The following is a 17,725-nucleotide window of genomic DNA, read 5'->3' on the forward strand; positions in this document are numbered from 1 at the left end:
AAAAGTCCAATCCTATTCAAGTTTTCCACATAGATCATGAGGTGCTGCGATACAATCTACCAGCATTACAGACATTTCAAAATGGAATCACAGACAGTCAGATAGTGCAATGGTATTTAAGTTATCTACATGGGTCATGTTGCGCTCCGAGGTGAATTAGCATATTAAAAGTGTGCGCTGCTTGAATACTTTGCCCTCACGCTTGCTCAGTACAGCCCTAGTACGAGGAAATGACACACTCTCCGCCTCACTGAGAGTAACCCGAGGAGAGCTCTGATAGCGGATGGACTTTAGATACTTTTATGCGGGTAGGAAGTGCGTAGGAAATGCTTCTTTGTGCCGCTTCGTTGGTAGCATCAGCCGATTGTGTTGTCCCTTTAGATCACAATATCTAAAGTGTGTGCATGTGGCCTCCTCTCCTGGAGTGTGCTGGTGAGGAGTGTGTACCCGCCTCTCCTGTCATCCAGTTGGAGCTTGCACGCAAGTGAGGAAGTTCCGATCGAGGGAAACGCCATTGTGACTGGGTGGCTGTTGCCAGGTGGGTACCCCGGTCGGGTTCGAGCTATAGTTGATATGAAGAAGCGGCTCTCAGTCGCGGAACAGGGCAAAAAAAAAGGGTTTGATCGGCTATGATGATTTAGGGCGCCTGGCAAAAATAAATAGATATGTCAAAGAATGTAAACTACGAACGTTAGTTAAATGGATCGGAATCCTTGCAGGTCGACCCTGGTCTATTTAATTGAATGTGGGAGGGGTGGGGGGGCGGTCGAACAATTCAACATGGCTTTTGGATTTGGGGGGCTGGTTGAGTTGGGGCGTAACTAGCTGTGCTTGTTAAGTGTTGTAAGGCCAACGGCATTCGCTAAGACACAAACGTGCATTTTTCGGTTCCAGCAACTATGCCTTGTTCTAAAGTATGTGCCTACCCTTCATTCAGATGATCTGATAACTGAAAAATAAATTTACCACATCACTGCTATTTTACCTTGCAAGTGATTGGGTCTTTAAACACACAAAAAATGTACTGGATTTTCAGCAGACCGTATTTTCTAACGTACATAATGGAAACAAAATCCACCTTTGTCTCCACAGAGATAAATGTGTCATTTTGAAGCCAGGCGTCATTGTGACTCTTCCTGTCATGTTTCAGTATTGTATTGTTACTATTTTAGAGGTGGGAAACGAAACAAAAGTATTTTCTTGTAAATTTGGATCAAATAATGTTCATATTTTGAGATAATCTTGCAGTTTAGAAATTGGAATCTTAAAAATGATGTGGGGCTGTGCAAGAATAATAACCTTCTGCTAGTTGGATGTTGGTTATTAGGGTCAGGCTATATGTTCTGAGCTATGTCCATAACACTGTCTCAACATTTATTCTTTAATGGTGGCAGGGAATCCCATCTCATGAACATCTAATTCTAACATAATGGTAATTGTACATAATGGTAACTGTGGTAATTGTTAGCCTCCTATGCAACCTCTGAAACAAGGTGGGCAAGAGCATATTACTCCAATATTGTGCTAATTTGGACAGTGAATCTTGGTAGGTTGCTCAGCTGTTAAACTGTGGTTAAGCGGGACTTTCACCACCATTCACACGTGCACTTCTACCTCTGACTGGAGCAGAAACTAACCAAGAGTGTCAATGGAGATGAGCTTTGAGATTGTACTGTATGCTACAAAGCCGTAAGCAAGCTCAGTTTTTTTTTTAAGTTTTTGCTTTATCATTTTTCACAGGGTGAGTTGAGAATTTCTCGACGTTTTGAAAGTATCTAGTTATGTGGTCTTGATCACCCTTACTGTCTTGGAGAATTTCAGGTAAAGGCCCTGATGAGTGCTCATTGAGCTATCTGCAATGCTAGATTTTGATGCGCTTAGTGCTGAATCTTGTTCTGCATCCCTCTTGATTCCCTGGCTTTATTATCCCTCCTCTTCCAGAAATAAGCAACTCATGCTGGACTGCCATTCTGCATGTTGTAATAGCTTGCTGTACAGTCATTCCTCAATTAGAGACCCAGTCAGTAAATATTGAAGGGTTTATTGACCATGTGGCCCTTACAACTGAGCTTGATGATGTTCATGTTCTTGTATAACATCTACACACATGCAACAGAGATCATTGCATAGAGAGTAGAGGCAGGTCACTTGCCAATTTTTTTACTTTTCTCCCTCCCATCGCACCCCACTCCCCCTCCCCCTCCAAAAACCCTAAGTTGAAGACTCTGAAATCTTTTTGTAGTGCCTTGCCACTGCCTTAGTTGACAGCCAACTAAGCACCAACTATCTAACCTGGGAAACTTTCTGTATGGCTAAGACCACACCAAATGGTGCATTAATCTACTGAGCCACTTGACAGAATGTAAAACCTACACCAGATGTAATTTCCTTTGCCAATTTTTAGGGCATAGTACTTGAAAGGGGAGGAGGATCATCAGAATTTGAGGTAGATGCTTGGGAGGAACAGATGACTTTTGACCTATGTTTCCCAAAGCTCTCCGTTGCTGGAGTTTGCTTTGTCATTTTTGAATCTGTTGTAGATGAATCATAAAATACAATTTGCTGGGGGTGGTTGGGCCGGGGCGGGGGGGAGGTGATCAACATTTTTCCAGGAAATCACTCCGGCCCTGACATACTTGCCTTTTGTAAAAAGTGATGAGCTGTCTAATCAGGAACAGGCCCAGCTCTCATTTGTAGGAATTCAGCAAAATGGCATCGACCAAATGAAATGACAAGAGTTCCAGAGGTCCGCTATTCTCTGGGGAAACAAACCATCTCCTCTGTCAACTGGAATTGAATCTATTCCCTTCATCTTGTATATCTCAAACAGATCATCCTTAAGTCTGTGCTTCTGTAAAGTGTAGAATTCGAGCTCTTTTAGTCTATCTTGATAACTAAGATGCTTTATACTGGGTAATAATCTAGTGGCTCTCCTCTGCACCCTTTCCAAAGCCTCAATATCACCCACCACCATGTGAACAGACCAAAAGTGGACATAGTATCATCAGTTGTCCTATGAATGCACCCCAACACTCTATTGACTGTAGCTATCCCTATCCATTCAGAGCATTGCGTATGTACTTGAACGTCCAGATTTCATTCTCCTTCTACCTTTTTTAATGATTTCCCTGAAGGGTTTAGGAATGTTGAGCAATCTGCCTGCCCCCATATACAACATGGCACTTATTAAACATCATTTACCAGTCATGAGCCCAGTCTCCTGATACATTAAGATCCACATGAAACAGTCAAGCATCATCTACAGTCTTGACACTCCCAGATCTTCCATCATCTACAAATGTACAGATTGTGCCCCTGACAGGAGATTTATTGCTATGATTAATCCACTGTATTAACATTGTATCAATATTTTTAAATGATTCTTCTATGAAGAGGATTTAAACAATAGAATTTAAATTTTAAAAGTGAAAATGGGCTGTGTGGTATGAGCAGTATTCCCTTCATTGGTTGGGTGTTTGGGTCAGGGAGTGTGTTCTGAAACGCACTCTTGAAAGTTAGATGATAAACCAGCAGGTAGAATTTGACACTGGTTGTATCTGTGCCATATTGTAGACAGTCTTTAATCATTGACAAGACATTTGAACATCTGGTGTTGACCAGTTTGAATCATTTTTAAGCTACTTAAATAATATTTGTTCAACAGTTTTCAGCTAATGACACTAATCTCAGGATTCTTTACCTTTCATACATTTTCTTCCACACTCATGAAAAAACAACCTGCCACAGTGAATTCCCAGTCTTCTGAATTGACAGTGTAATGGGAGACCAGTGCCTTTCTTTCTCCTCATAGGAATGATGGAGATCCTGATGAATCAGTAGTGCAAAAAATGTTAGATATACTATTCAGTATCAGAAGTACTGAGTGACACTATGGTGTCAGTCAAGGAAGGTTAAAGATGTGGAGGAGCCTGGCTAAATTGAACCAAGGTTGCTCCTGACCAAATGCTGGGCAGATGACACATTTCAATCTTGAAATGGAGAGTTGAACCAATGACTCGTACAGCCACTCAAAGAATGAAGAACAGTCAAATGAAGGTCACTGTAAGTATGCTATAAAGTCATATTGTGTATTTAAATTTCTCTTTAATAAAGAATACAAACTAAAATTTGCTTTACATTTTTTTTTGGGATTGAATAGCTCAACATGTATTTGGGGATGGTCAGCATCCACCGCTTACCCTTGATACTAGTCAAAAGGAAGACCCTCAACACTAGTCAAGAGGGAGATGTTTGACATCTCCCTTTTCCTCCTCTCCCATGGGCATGATTCAAGAATATCTGTTCCAAGTGGTTGGAAAAGTGGAGATCATTGAACTAATGAGGTAGGTGTATTTGGTTTAACATAATTAATGTACAACCCGTGAAACCAAAATAACCAATTAATTTCTGAATTGATATAAGCCACACTAAGTGCCAAGGGGTTGCAATCAAGGTGGGTATTAATGCAAGAATATGATTTTGGTTAAATATATGGTCATAATCTCAATAAAGTGGTTACATTTTCTTTTAGATATAGTTCTAGTTTAGTGAATATAATGCACACTTTTTTTTAAAGCCTTTGTTATGATCTGCTCCCACATTGCCTCCCTTTTTAAATCAACCAGTAGGAAGCATGTGAGTGTGGCTCAGGGATTATTCTTCCTCTGATTTTTCTTTTCTTTGTCAATGGGAAGTGTCTGGCTTTTTGCTGGGCACTTCCCTGCAGCAGCCTACTTGACTTGGGGAGCTTGGGAATAGAGTGTCACAGTTCAGATCTGTTTTGCTGCAGCTGATTAATTGCAAGCAACAATAATATTCCTCTGATTCTGGATAAATGTAAACTGGGTTGCCATCATTATTTGTTATAAAGGAAGGGAAATTAATTAATGCTTCACTCCATTTCAAATCAATTAGCAGTTCTACAGTTGAAAAACCTTGTAGGTCTTGATGAGGTACTACATTTTTATAGCTGATGAACACTGACATAAACACCAGTGGGTGGAACAGTGTTATGGAGTTGCTTCTCTTCATTGTATGAAGGTTGGATGTTATCCATGGTGCTTACCTTTGTGCAGTAGCAGAGGCTATGTTATTTCTATTAGCACCTGATTAAATATTGATAATTTCTGATTGAGGGGTGTCATGCAGCTGCAGAACAATTGTAAAGTGGCGTATAAAGTCCAATACAAACATGATTGTTCCCATTGAACAAAATACATGAAAATAGATTTGTGTAGCCTTTGGCAGTTATCCACGGTGTAAAATTAGGCCAGGTGTGTATCAGTTGGGAGCACTGCCCCTTGTCTGTAACATAAAGTATGTGCAGAAATGTTGGTTCTCAATAGTGGGCTGCCTCTCCAATACCTTATTTTAATGGCACATAGTGGAACCACTCCCAAGATTTTCTTGGGTGGAGATTTATGAAGTCAGCAAGCTTTGACAAAAGGGTATGAGAACAGCTAATTTGTAGAGGCATTTTATGGAAACTCATTTTTGGACAATGATGGTATATTCTTAGATAACTTTCAGCTAGAAATATAGAATCTTTCTGTGGTGTACCAACTGACATTGTTAGTAGACTTTATTGATTTCTAACTTCGTATAACAAAGTCTCCTTTCAATCTTGCCAGAATGCACCTTTAGTCAACTTCCTTCATGAGGAGAGATGCCTGAATTGTGTTGTCTAAGTTAGCATAGCTTGTTAATTAATACTGGGGCTTAATGGGTTAAATTATGTAAAAGCCTAGTTTAGGCTTGTTTATTACTGTGAGAATAGGAGATACAGGGGTGATCTGATCAAGGTTTTTGAAATATTAAAATAATTTGATAGGGTTCGTACAAAGAAACTATTTCCTCTGGTGTGGGAATCAGGAACAAGTTGATACAAAATTGGAGCCAGGCCATTTCGGAGTGAAATTGGGAAGCATTTTGTTCCACACAAAGGATAGTAGAAATTTCTCTCCCTCTTCTTTTATCGCTCTCTCTCCCTGTTCTTTTCGCTCTCTCTCCCTGTTCTTTTCGCTCTCTCTCCCTGTTCTTTTCGCTCTCTCTCCCTGTTCTTTTCGCTCTCTCTCCCTGTTCTTTTCGCTCTCTCTCCCTGTTCTTTTCGCTCTCTCTCCCTGTTCTTTTCGCTCTCTCTCCCTGTTCTTTTCGCTCTCTCTCCCTGTTCTTTTCGATCTCTCTCCCTGTTCTTTTCGCTCTCTCTCCCTGTTCTTTTCGCTCTCTCTCCCTGTTCTTTTCGCTTCTCTCTCCCTGTTCTTTTCGCTTCACTCTCCCTGTTCTTTTCGCTTCTCTCTCCCTGTTCTTTTCGCTTCTCTCTCCCTGTTCTTTTCGCTCTCTCTCCCTGTTCTTTTCGCTCTCTCTCCCTGTTCTTTTCGCTCTCTCTCCCTGTTCTTTTCGCTCTCTCTCCCTGTTCTTTTCGCTCTCTCTCCCTGTTCTTTTCGCTCTCTCTCCCTGTTCTTTTTGCTCTCTCTCCCTGTTCTTTTTGCTCTCTCTCCCTGTTCTTTTCGCTCTCTCTCCCTGTTCTTTTCGCTCTCTCTCCCTGTTCTTTTCGCTCTCTCTCCCTGTTCTTTTCGCTCTCTCTCCCTGTTCTTTTCGCTCTCTCTCCCTGTTCTTTTCGCTCTCTCTCCCTGTTCTTTTCGCTCTCTCTCCCTGTTCTTTTCGCTCTCTCTCCCTGTTCTTTTCGCTCTCTCTCCCTGTTCTTTTCGCTCTCTCTCCCTGTTCTTTTCGCTCTCTCTCCCTGTTCTTTTCGCTCTCTCTCCCTGTTCTTTTCGCTCTCTCTCCCTGTTCTTTTCGCTCTCTCTCCCTGTTCTTTTCGCTCTCTCTCCCTGTTCTTTTCGCTCTCTCTCCCTGTTGTTTTCGCTCTCTCTCCCTGTTCTTTTCGCTCTCTCTCCCTGTTGTTTTCGCTCTCTCTCCCTGTTGTTTTCGCTCTCTCTCCCTGTTGTTTTCGCTCTCTCTCCCTGTTGTTTTCGCTCTCTCTCCCTGTTGTTTTCGCTCTCTCTCCCTGTTGTTTTCGCTCTCTCTCCCTGTTGTTTTCGCTCTCTCTCCCTGTTGTTTTCGCTCTCTCTCCCTGTTGTTTTCGCTCTCTCTCCCTGTTGTTTTCGCTCTCTCTCCCTGTTGTTTTCGCTCTCTCTCCCTGTTGTTTTCGCTCTCTCTCCCTGTTGTTTTCGCTCTCTCTCCCTGTTGTTTTCGCTCTCTCTCCCTGTTGTTTTCGCTCTCTCTCCCTGTTGTTTTCGCTCTCTCTCCCTGTTGTTTTCGCTCTCTCTCCCTGTTGTTTTCGCTCTCTCTCCCTGTTGTTTTCGCTCTCTCTCCCTGTTGTTTTCGCTCTCTCTCCCTGTTGTTTTCGCTCTCTCTCCCTGTTGTTTTCGCTCTCTCTCCCTGTTGTTTTCGCTCTCTCTCCCTGTTGTTTTCGCTCTCTCTCCCTGTTGTTTTCGCTCTCTCTCCCTGTTGTTTTCGCTCTCTCTCCCTGTTGTTTTCGCTCTCTCTCCCTGTTCTTTTCGCTCTCTCTCCCTGTTCTTTTCGCTCTCTCTCCCTGTTCTTTTCGCTCTCTCTCCCTGTTCTTTTCGCTCTCTCTCCCTGTTCTTTTCGCTCTCTCTCCCTGTTCTTTTCGCTCTCTCTCCCTGTTCTTTTCGCTCTCTCTCCCTGTTCTTTTCGCTCTCTCTCCCTGTTCTTTTCGCTCTCTCTCCCTGTTCTTTTCGCTCTCTCTCCCTGTTCTTTTCGCTCTCTCTCCCTGTTCTTTTCGCTCTCTCTCCCTGTTCTTTTCGCTCTCTCTCCCTGTTCTTTTCGCTCTCTCTCCCTGTTCTTTTCGCTCTCTCTCCCTGTTCTTTTCGCTCTCTCTCCCTGTTCTTTTCGCTCTCTCTCCCTGTTCTTTTTCGCTCTCTCTCCCTGTTCTTTTCGCTCTCTCTCCCTGTTCTTTTTCGCTCTCTCTCCCTGTTCTTTTTGCTCTCTCTCCCTGTTCTTTTTGCTCTCTCTCCCTGTTCTTTTTGCTCTCTCTCCCTGTTCTTTTTGCTCTCTCTCCCTGTTCTTTTTGCTCTCTCTCCCTGTTCTTTTTGCTCTCTCTCCCTGTTCTTTTTGCTCTCTCTCCCTGTTCTTTTTGCTCTCTCTCCCTGTTCTTTTTGCTCTCTCTCCCTGTTCTTTTTGCTCTCTCTCCCTGTTCTTTTTGCTCTCTCTCCCTGTTCTTTTTGCTCTCTCTCCCTGTTCTTTTTGCTCTCTCTCCCTGTTCTTTTTGCTCTCTCTCCCTGTTCTTTTTGCTCTCTCTCCCTGTTCTTTTTGCTCTCTCTCCCTGTTCTTTTTGCTCTCTCTCCCTGTTCTTTTTGCTCTCTCTCCCTGTTCTTTTTGCTCTCTCTCCCTGTTCTTTTTGCTCTCTCTCCCTGTTCTTTTTGCTCTCTCTCCCTGTTCTTTTTGCTCTCTCTCCCTGTTCTTTTTGCTCTCTCTCCCTGTTCTTTTTGCTCTCTCTCCCTGTTCTTTTTGCTCTCTCTCCCTGTTCTTTTCCCTTCTCTCTCCCTGTTCTTTTCCCTTCTCTCTCCCTGTTCTTTTCCCTTCTCTCTCCCTGTTCTTTTCCCTTCTCTCTCCCTGTTCTTTTCCCTTCTCTCTCCCTGTTCTTTTCCCTTCTCTCTCCCTGTTCTTTTCCCTTCTCTCTCCCTGTTCTTTTCCCTTCTCTCTCCCTGTTCTTTTCCCTTCTCTCTCCCTGTTCTTTTCCCTTCTCTCTCCCTGTTCTTTTCCCTTCTCTCTCCCTGTTCTTTTCCCTTCTCTCTCCCTGTTCTTTTCCCTTCTCTCTCCCTGTTCTTTTCCCTTCTCTCTCCCTGTTCTTTTCCCTTCTCTCTCCCTGTTCTTTTCCCTTCTCTCTCCCTGTTCTTTTCCCTTCTCTCTCCCTGTTCTTTTCCCTTCTCTCTCCCTGTTCTTTTCCCTTCTCTCTCCCTGTTCTTTTCCCTTCTCTCTCCCTGTTCTTTTCCCTTCTCTCTCCCTGTTCTTTTCCCTTCTCTCTCCCTGTTCTTTTCCCTTCTCTCTCCCTGTTCTTTTCCCTTCTCTCTCCCTGTTCTTTTCCCTTCTCTCTCCCTGTTCTTTTCCCTTCTCTCTCCCTGTTCTTTTCCCTTCTCTCTCCCTGTTCTTTTCCCTTCTCTCTCCCTGTTCTTTTCCCTTCTCTCTCCCTGTTCTTTTCCCTTCTCTCTCCCTGTTCTTTTCCCTTCTCTCTCCCTGTTCTTTTCCCTTCTCTCTCCCTGTTCTTTTCCCTTCTCTCTCCCTGTTCTTTTCCCTTCTCTCTCCCTGTTCTTTTCCCTTCTCTCTCCCTGTTCTTTTCCCTTCTCTCTCCCTGTTCTTTTCCCTTCTCTCTCCCTGTTCTTTTCCCTTCTCTCTCCCTGTTCTTTTCCCTTCTCTCTCCCTGTTCTTTTCCCTTCTCTCTCCCTGTTCTTTTCCCTTCTCTCTCCCTGTTCTTTTCCCTTCTCTCTCCCTGTTCTTTTCCCTTCTCTCTCCCTGTTCTTTTCCCTTCTCTCTCCCTGTTCTTTTCCCTTCTCTCTCCCTGTTCTTTTCCCTTCTCTCTCCCTGTTCTTTTCCCTTCTCTCTCCCTGTTCTTTTCCCTTCTCTCTCCCTGTTCTTTTCCCTTCTCTCTCCCTGTTCTTTTCCCTTCTCTCTCCCTGTTCTTTTCCCTTCTCTCTCCCTGTTCTTTTCCCTTCTCTCTCCCTGTTCTTTTCCCTTCTCTCTCCCTGTTCTTTTCCCTTCTCTCTCCCTGTTCTTTTCCCTTCTCTCTCCCTGTTCTTTTCCCTTCTCTCTCCCTGTTCTTTTCCCTTCTCTCTCCCTGTTCTTTTCCCTTCTCTCTCCCTGTTCTTTTCCCTTCTCTCTCCCTGTCCTTTTCCCTTCTCTCTCCCTGTCCTTTTCCCTTCTCTCTCCCTGTCCTCTTCCCTTCTCTCTCCCTGTCCTCTTCCCTTCTCTCTCCCTGTCCTCTTCCCTTCTCTCTCCCTGTCCTCTTTTTGCTCTCTCTCTCTCTCCCTGTCCTCTTTTTGCTCTCTCTCTCTCTCCCTGTCCTCTTTTTGCTCTCTCTCTCTCTCCCTGTCCTCTTTTTGCTCTCTCTCTCTCCCTGTCCTCTTTTTGCTCTCTCTCTCTCCCTGTCCTCTTTTTGCTCTCTCTCTCTCTCCCTGTCCTCTTTTTGCTCTCTCTCTCTCTCCCTGTCCTCTTTTTGCTCTCTCTCTCTCTCCCTGTCCTCTTTTTGCTCTCTCTCTCTCTCCCTGTCCTCTTTTTGCTCTCTCTCTCTCTCCCTGTCCTCTTTTTGCTCTCTCTCTCTCTCCCTGTCCTCTTTTTGCTCTCTCTCTCTCTCCCTGTCCTCTTTTTGCTCTCTCTCTCTCTCCCTGTCCTCTTTTTGCTCTCTCTCTCTCTCCCTGTCCTCTTTTTGCTCTCTCTCTCTCTCCCTGTCCTCTTTTTGCTCTCTCTCTCTCTCCCTGTCCTCTTTTTGCTCTCTCTCTCTCTCCCTGTCCTCTTTTTGCTCTCTCTCTCTCTCCCTGTCCTCTTTTTGCTCTCTCTCTCTCTCCCTGTCCTCTTTTTGCTCTCTCTCTCTCTCCCTGTCCTCTTTTTGCTCTCTCTCTCTCTCCCTGTCCTCTTTTTGCTCTCTCTCTCTCTCCCTGTCCTCTTTTTGCTCTCTCTCTCTCTCCCTGTCCTCTTTTTGCTCTCTCTCTCTCACTCTCTGTTCTCTTTTTGCTCTCTCTCTCTCACTCTCTGTTCTCTTTTTGCTCTCTCTCTCTCACTCTCTGTTCTCTTTTTGCTCTCTCTCTCTCACTCTCTGTTCTCTTTTTGCTCTCTCTCTCTCACTCTCTGTTCTCTTTTTGCTCTCTCTCTCTCACTCTCTGTTCTCTTTTTGCTCTCTCTCTCTCACTCTCTGTTCTCTTTTTGCTCTCTCTCTCTCACTCTCTGTTCTCTTTTTGCTCTCTCTGATCTCTTTTCTCTCATTCTCACTGTGTTCTCTTTTCTTTCTCTCTCTCTTCTCTCTCTCTCTTATGTTTTCTCTCTTTTCTCTCTTCTCATCTCTCTCTGTTCTCTTCTCTCTCTCTGTGCCCTTTCTCTCTCTCTCTGTTCACTTTTCTCTCTCTCTGTCTCTCTCGGTTCTCTTTTCTCTCTCTGTTCTCTTCTCTCCTCTCTCACTCTGTTCTCTTCTCTCCTCTCTCACTCTGTTCTCTTCTCTCCTCTCTCACTCTGTTCTCTTCTCTCCTCTCTCACTCTGTTCTCTTCTCTCCTCTCTCACTCTGTTCTCTTCTCTCCTCTCTCACTGATCTCTTCTCTCCTCTCTCACTCTTTTCTCTTCTCTCCTCTCTCACTCTGTTCTCTTCTCTCCTCTCTCACTCTGTTCTCTTCTCTCCTCTCTCACTCTGTTCTCTTCTCTCCTCTCTCACTCTGTTCTCTTCTCTCCTCTCTCACTCTGTTCTCTTCTCTCCTCTCTCACTCTGTTCTCTTCTCTCCTCTCTCACTCTGTTCTCTTCTCTCCTCTCACTCTGTTCTCTTCTCTCCTCTCTCACTGATCTCTTCTCTCCTCTCTCACTCTTTTCTCTTCTCTCCTCTCTCACTCTTTTCTCTTCTCTCCTCTCTCACTCTTTTCTCTTCTCTCCTCTCTCACTCTTTTCTCTTCTCTCCTCTCTCACTCTTTTCTCTTCTCTCCTCTCTCACTCTTTTCTCTTCTCTCCTCTCTCACTCTGTTCTCTTCTCTCCTCTCTCACTCTGTTCTCTTCTCTCCTCTCTCACTCTGTTCTCTTCTCTCCTCTCTCACTCTGTTCTCTTCTCTCCTCTCTCACTCTGTTCTCTTCTCTCCTCTCTCACTCTGTTCTCTTCTCTCCTCTCTCACTCTGTTCTCTTCTCTCCTCTCTCACTCTGTTCTCTTCTCTCCTCTCTCACTCTGTTCTCTTCTCTCCTCTCTCACTCTGTTCTCTTCTCTCCTCTCTCACTCTGTTCTCTTCTCTCCTCTCTCACTCTGTTCTCTTCTCTCCTCTCTCACTCTGTTCTCTTCTCTCCTCTCTCACTCTGTTCTCTTCTCTCCTCTCTCACTCTGTTCTCTTCTCTCCTCTCTCACTCTGTTCTCTTCTCTCCTCTCTCACTCTGTTCTATTTTCTCTCTCCCTCTGTTCTTTCTCTCTCTCTTTTTTCTCTCTCTTCTCTTTTCTCTTTTCTCTCTCTTTCTTCTCTTTTCTCTCCTTTTCTCTTTTGTCTCTCATCTCTTTTCTCTCTCCTCTTTTCTCTCACTCTTTTTTCTCTCTATTCTCTGTTCTATTTTCTCTCTCTCCCTGTTCTCTTTTCTCTCTCCCTGTTCTCTTTTCTCTCTCCCTGTTCTCTTTTCTCTCTCCCTGTTCTCTTTTCTCTCTCCCTGTTCTCTTTTCTCTCTCCCTGTTCTCTTTTCTCTCTCCCTGTTCTCTTTTCTCTCTCCCTGTGCTCTTTACTTTCTCCCTGTGCTCTTTACTTTCTCCCTGTGCTCTTTACTTTCTCCCTGTGCTCTTTACTTTCTCCCTGTGCTCTTTACTTTCTCCCTGTGCTCTTTTCTCTCTCCCTGTGCTCTTTTCACTCTCTGTGCTGTTTTCTCTCCCTCTCTGTGCTTTTTTCTCTCCCTCTCTGTGCTTTTTTCTCTCCCTCTCTGTGCTTTTTTCTCTCCCTCTCTGTGCTTTTTTCTCTCCCTCTCTGTGCTTTTTTCTCTCCCTCTCTGTGCTTTTTTCTCTCCCTCTCTGTGCTTTTTTCTCTCCCTCTCTGTGCTTTTTTCTGTCCCTCTCTGTGCTTTTTTCTGTCCCTCTCTGTGCTTTTTTCTCTCCCTCTCTGTGCTTTTTTCTCTCCTTCTCTGTGCTTTTTTCTCTCCCTCTCTGTGCTTTTTTCTCTCCCTCTCTGTGCTTTTTTCTCTCCCTCTCTGTGCTTTTTTCTCTCCCTCTCTGTGCTTTTTTCTCTCCCTCTCTGTGCTTTTTTCTCTCCCTCTCTGTGCTTTTTTCTCTCCCTCTCTGTGCTTTTTTCTCTCCCTCTCTGTGCTTTTTTCTCTCCCTCTCTGTGCTTTTTTCTCTCCCTCTCTGTGCTTTTTTCTCTCCCTCTCTGTGCTTTTTTCTCTCCCTCTCTGTGCTTTTTTCTCTCCCTCTCTGTGCTTTTTTCTCTCCCTCTCTGTGCTTTTTTCTCTCCCTCTCTGTGCTCTTTTCTCTCCCTCTCTGTGCTCTTTTCTCTCTCTGTGCTCTTTTCTCTCTCTCTCTGTGCTCTTTTCTCTCTCTCTCTCTGTGCTCTTTTCTCTCTCTCTCTCTGTGCTCTTTTCTCTCTCTCTCTCTGTGCTCTTTTCTCTCTCTCTCTCTGTGCTCTTTTCTCTCTCTCTCTCTGTGCTCTTTCTCTCTCTCTCTCTGTGCTCTCTCTCTCTCTCTCTCTGTGCTCTTTTCTCTCTCTCTCTCTGTGCTCTTTTCTCTCTCTCTCTCTGTGCTCTTTTCTCTCTCTCTCTCTGTGCTCTTTTCTCTCTCTCTCTCTGTGCTCTTTTCTCTCTCTCTCTCTGTGCTCTTTTCTCTCTCTCTCTCTCTCTGTGCTCTTTTCTCTCTCTCTCTCTGTGCTCTTTTCTCTCTCTCTGTGCTCTTTTCTCTCTCTCTGTGCTCTTTTCTCTCTCTCTGTGCTCTTTTCTCTCTCTCTGTGCTCTTTTCTCACTCTCTGTGCTCTTTTCTCTCTCTCTGTGCTCTTTTCTCTCTCTCTGTGCTCTTTTCTCTCTCTCTGTGCTCTTTTCTCTCTCTCTGTGCTCTTTTCTCTCTCTCTGTGCTCTTTTCTCTCTCTCTCTGTGCTCTTTTCTCTCTCTCTCTGTGCTCTTTTCTCTCTCTCTCTGTGCTCTTTTCTCTCTCTCTCTGTGCTCTTTTCTCTCTCTCTCTGTGCTCTTTTCTCTCTCTCTCTGTGCTCTTTTCTCTCTCTCTCTGTGCTCTTTTCTCTCTCTCTCTGTGCTCTTTTCTCTCTCTCTCTGTGCTCTTTTCTCTCTCTCTCTGTGCTCTTTTCTCTCTCTCTCTGTGCTCTTTTCTCTCTCTCTCTGTGCTCTTTTCTCTCTCTCTCTGTGCTCTTTTCTCTCTCTCTCTGTGCTCTTTTCTCTCTCTCTCTGTGCTCTTTTCTCTCTCTCTCTGTGCTCTTTTCTCTCTCTCTCTGTGCTCTTTTCTCTCTCTCTCTGTGCTCTTTTCTCTCTCTCTCTGTGCTCTTTTCTCTCTCTCTCTGTGCTCTTTTCTCTCTCTCTCTGTGCTCTTTTCTCTCTCTCTCTGTGCTCTTTTCTCTCTCTCTCTGTGCTCTTTTCTCTCTCTCTCTGTGCTCTTTTCTCTCTCTCTCTGTGCTCTTTTCTCTCTCTCTGTGCTCTCTTCTCTCTCTCTCTGTGCTCTCTTCTCTCTCTCTGTGCTCTTTTCTCTCTCTCTGTGCTCTTTTCTCTCTCTCTGTGCTCTTTTCTCTCTCTCTGTGCTCTTTTCTCTCTCTCTGTGCTCTTTTCTCTCTCTCTGTGCTCTTTTCTCTCTCTCTGTGCTCTTTTCTCTCTCTCTGTGCTCTTTTCTCTCTCTCTGTGCTCTTTTCTCTCTCTCTGTGCTCTTTTCTCTCTCTCTGTGCTCTTTTCTCTCTCTCTGTGCTCTTTTCTCTCTCTCTGTGCTCTTTTCTCTCTCTCTGTGCTCTTTTCTCTCTCTCTGTGCTCTTTTCTCTCTCTCTGTGCTCTTTTCTCTCTCTCTGTGCTCTTTTCTCTCTCTCTGTGCTCTTTTCTCTCTCTCTGTGCTCTTTTCTCTCTCTCTGTGCTCTTTTCTCTCTCTCTGTGCTCTTTTCTCTCTCTCTGTGCTCTTTTCTCTCTCTCTGTGCTCTTTTCTCTCTCTCTGTGCTCTTTTCTCTCTCTCTGTGCTCTTTTCTCTCTCTCTGTGCTCTTTTCTCTCTCTCTGTGCTCTTTTCTCTCTCTCTGTGCTCTTTTCTCTCTCTCTGTGCTCTGTTCTCTCTCCCTGTGCTCTTTTCTCTCTCTCTGTGCTCTGTTCTCTCTCCCTGTGCTCTGTTCTCTCTCCCTGTGCTCTGTTCTCTCTCTCTGTGCTCTTCTCTCTCTCTCTGTGCTCTTCTCTCTCTCTCTGTGCTCTTCTCTCTCTCTCTGTGCTCTTCTCTCTCTCTCTCTGTGCTCTTCTCTCTCTCTCTCTGTGCTCTTTTCTCTCTCTGTGCTCTTTTCTCTCTCTCTGTGCTCTTTTCTCTCTCTCTGTGCTCTTTTCTCTCTCTCTGTGCTCTTTTCTCTCTCTCTGTGCTCTTTTCTCTCTCTCTGTGCTCTTTTCTCTCTCTCCTGTGCTCTTTTCTCTCTCTCTGTGCTCTTTTCTCTCTCTCTGTGCTCTTTTCTCTCTCTCTGTGCTCTTTTCTCTCTCTCTGTGCTCTTTTCTCTCTCTCTGTGCTCTTTTCTCTCTCTCTGTGCTCTTTTCTCTCTCTCTGTGCTCTTTTCTCTCTCTCTGTGCTCTTTTCTCTCTCTCTGTGCTCTTTTCTCTCTCTCTGTGCTCTTTTCTCTCTCTCTGTGCTCTTTTCTCTCTCTCTGTGCTCTTTTCTCTCTCTCTGTGCTCTTTTCTCTCTCTCTGTGCTCTTTTCTCTCTCTCTGTGCTCTTTTCTCTCTCTCTGTGCTCTTTTCTCTCTCTCTGTGCTCTTTTCTCTCTCTCTGTGCTCTTTTCTCTCTCTCTGTGCTCTTTTCTCTCTCTCTGTGCTCTTTTCTCTCTCTCTGTGCTCTTTTCTCTCTCTCTGTGCTCTTTTCTCTCTCTCTGTGCTCTTTTCTCTCTCTCTGTGCTCTTTTCTCTCTCTCTGTGCTCTTTTCTCTCTCTCTGTGCTCTTTTCTCTCTCTCTGTGCTCTTTTCTCTCTCTCTGTGCTCTTTTCTCTCTCTCTGTGCTCTTTTCTCTCTCTCTGTGCTCTTTTCTCTCTCTCTGTGCTCTTTTCTCTCTCTCTGTGCTCTTTTCTCTCTCTCTGTGCTCTTTTCTCTCTCTCTGTGCTCTTTTCTCTCTCTCTGTGCTCTTTTCTCTCTCTCTGTGCTCTTTTCTCTCTCTCTGTGCTCTTTTTCTCTCTCTCTGTGCTCTTTTCTCTCTCTCTGTGCTCTTTTCTCTCTCTCTGTGCTCTTTTCTCTCTCTCTGTGCTCTTTTCTCTCTCTCTGTGCTCTTTTCTCTCTCTCTGTGCTCTTTTTCTCTCTCTCTGTGCTCTTTTCTCTCTCTCTGTGCTCTTTTCTCTCTCTCTGTGCTCTTTTCTCTCTCTCTGTGCTCTTTTCTCTCTCTCTGTGCTCTTTTCTCTCTCTCTGTGCTCTTTTCTCTCTCTCTGTGCTCTTTTCTCTCTCTCTGTGCTCTTTTCTCTCTCTCTGTGCTCTTTTCTCTCTCTCTGTGCTCATTTCTCTCTCTCTGTGCTCTTTTCTCTCTCTCTGTGCTCTTTTCTCTCTCTCTGTGCTCTTTTCTCTCTCTCTGTGCTCTTTTCTCTCTCTCTGTGCTCTTTTCTCTCTCTCTGTGCTCTTTTCTCTCTCTCTGTGCTCTTTTCTCTCTCTCTGTGCTCTTTTCTCTCTCTCTGTGCTCTATTCTCTCTCTCTGTGCTCTATTCTCTCTCTCTGTGCTCTTTTCTCTCTCTCTCTCTGTGCTCTTTTCTCTCTCTCTGTGCTCTTTTCTCTCTCTGTGCTCTTTTCTCTCTCTCTCTCTGTGCTCTTTTCTCTCTCTCTCTCTGTGCTCTTTTCTCTCTCTCTCTCTGTGCTCTTTTCTCTCTCTCTCTCTGTGCTCTTTTCTCTCTCTCTCTCTGTGCTCTTTCTCTCTCTCTGTGCTCTTTTCTCTCTCTCTCTGTGCTCTTTTCTCTCTCTTTCTGTGCTCTTTTCTCTCTCTTTCTGTGCTCTTTTCTCTCTCTCTCTGTGCTCTTTTCTCTCTCTCTCTCTGCTCTTTTCTCTCTCTCTCTCTGCTCTTTTCTCTCTCTCTCTCTGCTCTTTTCTCTCTCTCTCTCTGCTCTTTTCTCTCTCTCTCTCTGCTCTTTTCTCTCTCTCTCTCTGCTCTTTTCTCTCTCTCTCTGTGCTCTTTTCTCTCTCTCTCTGTGCTCTTTTCTCTCTCTCTCTGTGCTCTTTTCTCTCTCTCTCTGTGCTCTTTTCTCTCTCTCTCTGTGCTCTTTTCTCTCTCTCTCTGTGCTCTTTTCTCTCTCTCTCTGTGCTCTTTTCTCTCTCTCTCTGTGCTCTTTTCTCTCTCTCTCTGTGCTCTTTTCTCTCTCTCTCTGTGCTCTTTTCTCTCTCTCTCTGTGCTCTTTCCTCTCTCTCTCTGTGCTCTTTTCTCTCTCTCTCTGTGCTCTTTTCTCTCTCTCTCTGTGCTCTTTTCTCTCTCTCTCCCTGTGCTCTTTTCTCTCTCCCTGTGCTCTTTTCTCTCTCTCTCCCTGTGCTCTTTTCTCTCTCTCTCCCTGTGCTCTTTTCTCTCTCCCTGTGCTCTTTTCTCTCTCTCTCCCTGTGCTCTTTTCTCTCTCTCTCCCTGTGCTCTTTTCTCTCTCTCTCCCTGTGCTCTTTTCTCTCTCTCTCCCTGTGCTCTTTTCTCTCTCTCTCCCTGTGCTCTTTTCTCTCTCTCTCCCTGTGCTCTTTTCTCTCTCTCTGTGCTCTTTTCTCTCTCTCTCTGTGCTCTTTTCTCTCTCTCTCTGTGCTCTTTGCTCTCTCTCTCTGCTCTTTGCTCTCTCTCTCTGTGCTCTTTGCTCTCTCTCCCTGTGCTCTGTTCTCTCTCCCTGTGCTCTGTTCTCTCTCCCTGTGCTCTGTTCTCTCTCCCTGTGCTCTGTTCTCTCTCCCTGTGCTCTG

At 44.7% G+C, this 17,725-nt stretch overlaps 1 protein-coding gene across 7 annotated transcripts in view; it reads left to right on the top strand.

Moving 5' to 3' along the window:
* Positions 1 to 210: 210 nt before the first annotated feature.
* trim13 (tripartite motif containing 13) overlaps positions 211 to 17,725 on the top strand; it is a 103,094-nt gene continuing 85,579 nt past the window's right edge. For 2 of the 7 annotated variants that reach the window (XR_005945803.1, XM_041210816.1), the window contains exons 1-4: positions 211 to 538; positions 1,741 to 1,821; positions 3,748 to 4,062; positions 4,160 to 4,343. The gene's annotated coding sequence lies outside the window, so the exon portion shown is untranslated. Of the gene's footprint in view, positions 539 to 1,740; positions 1,822 to 3,685; positions 4,063 to 4,159; positions 4,344 to 17,725 lie in introns of those variants that run through there. The other 5 variants (XR_005945804.1, XM_041210817.1, XM_041210821.1 and 2 more) reach the window with 4 other exon arrangements.

Source organism: Carcharodon carcharias, chromosome 18 (assembly GCF_017639515.1).
Source record: "Carcharodon carcharias isolate sCarCar2 chromosome 18, sCarCar2.pri, whole genome shotgun sequence".
Taxonomy (NCBI): domain Eukaryota; kingdom Metazoa; phylum Chordata; class Chondrichthyes; order Lamniformes; family Lamnidae; genus Carcharodon; species Carcharodon carcharias.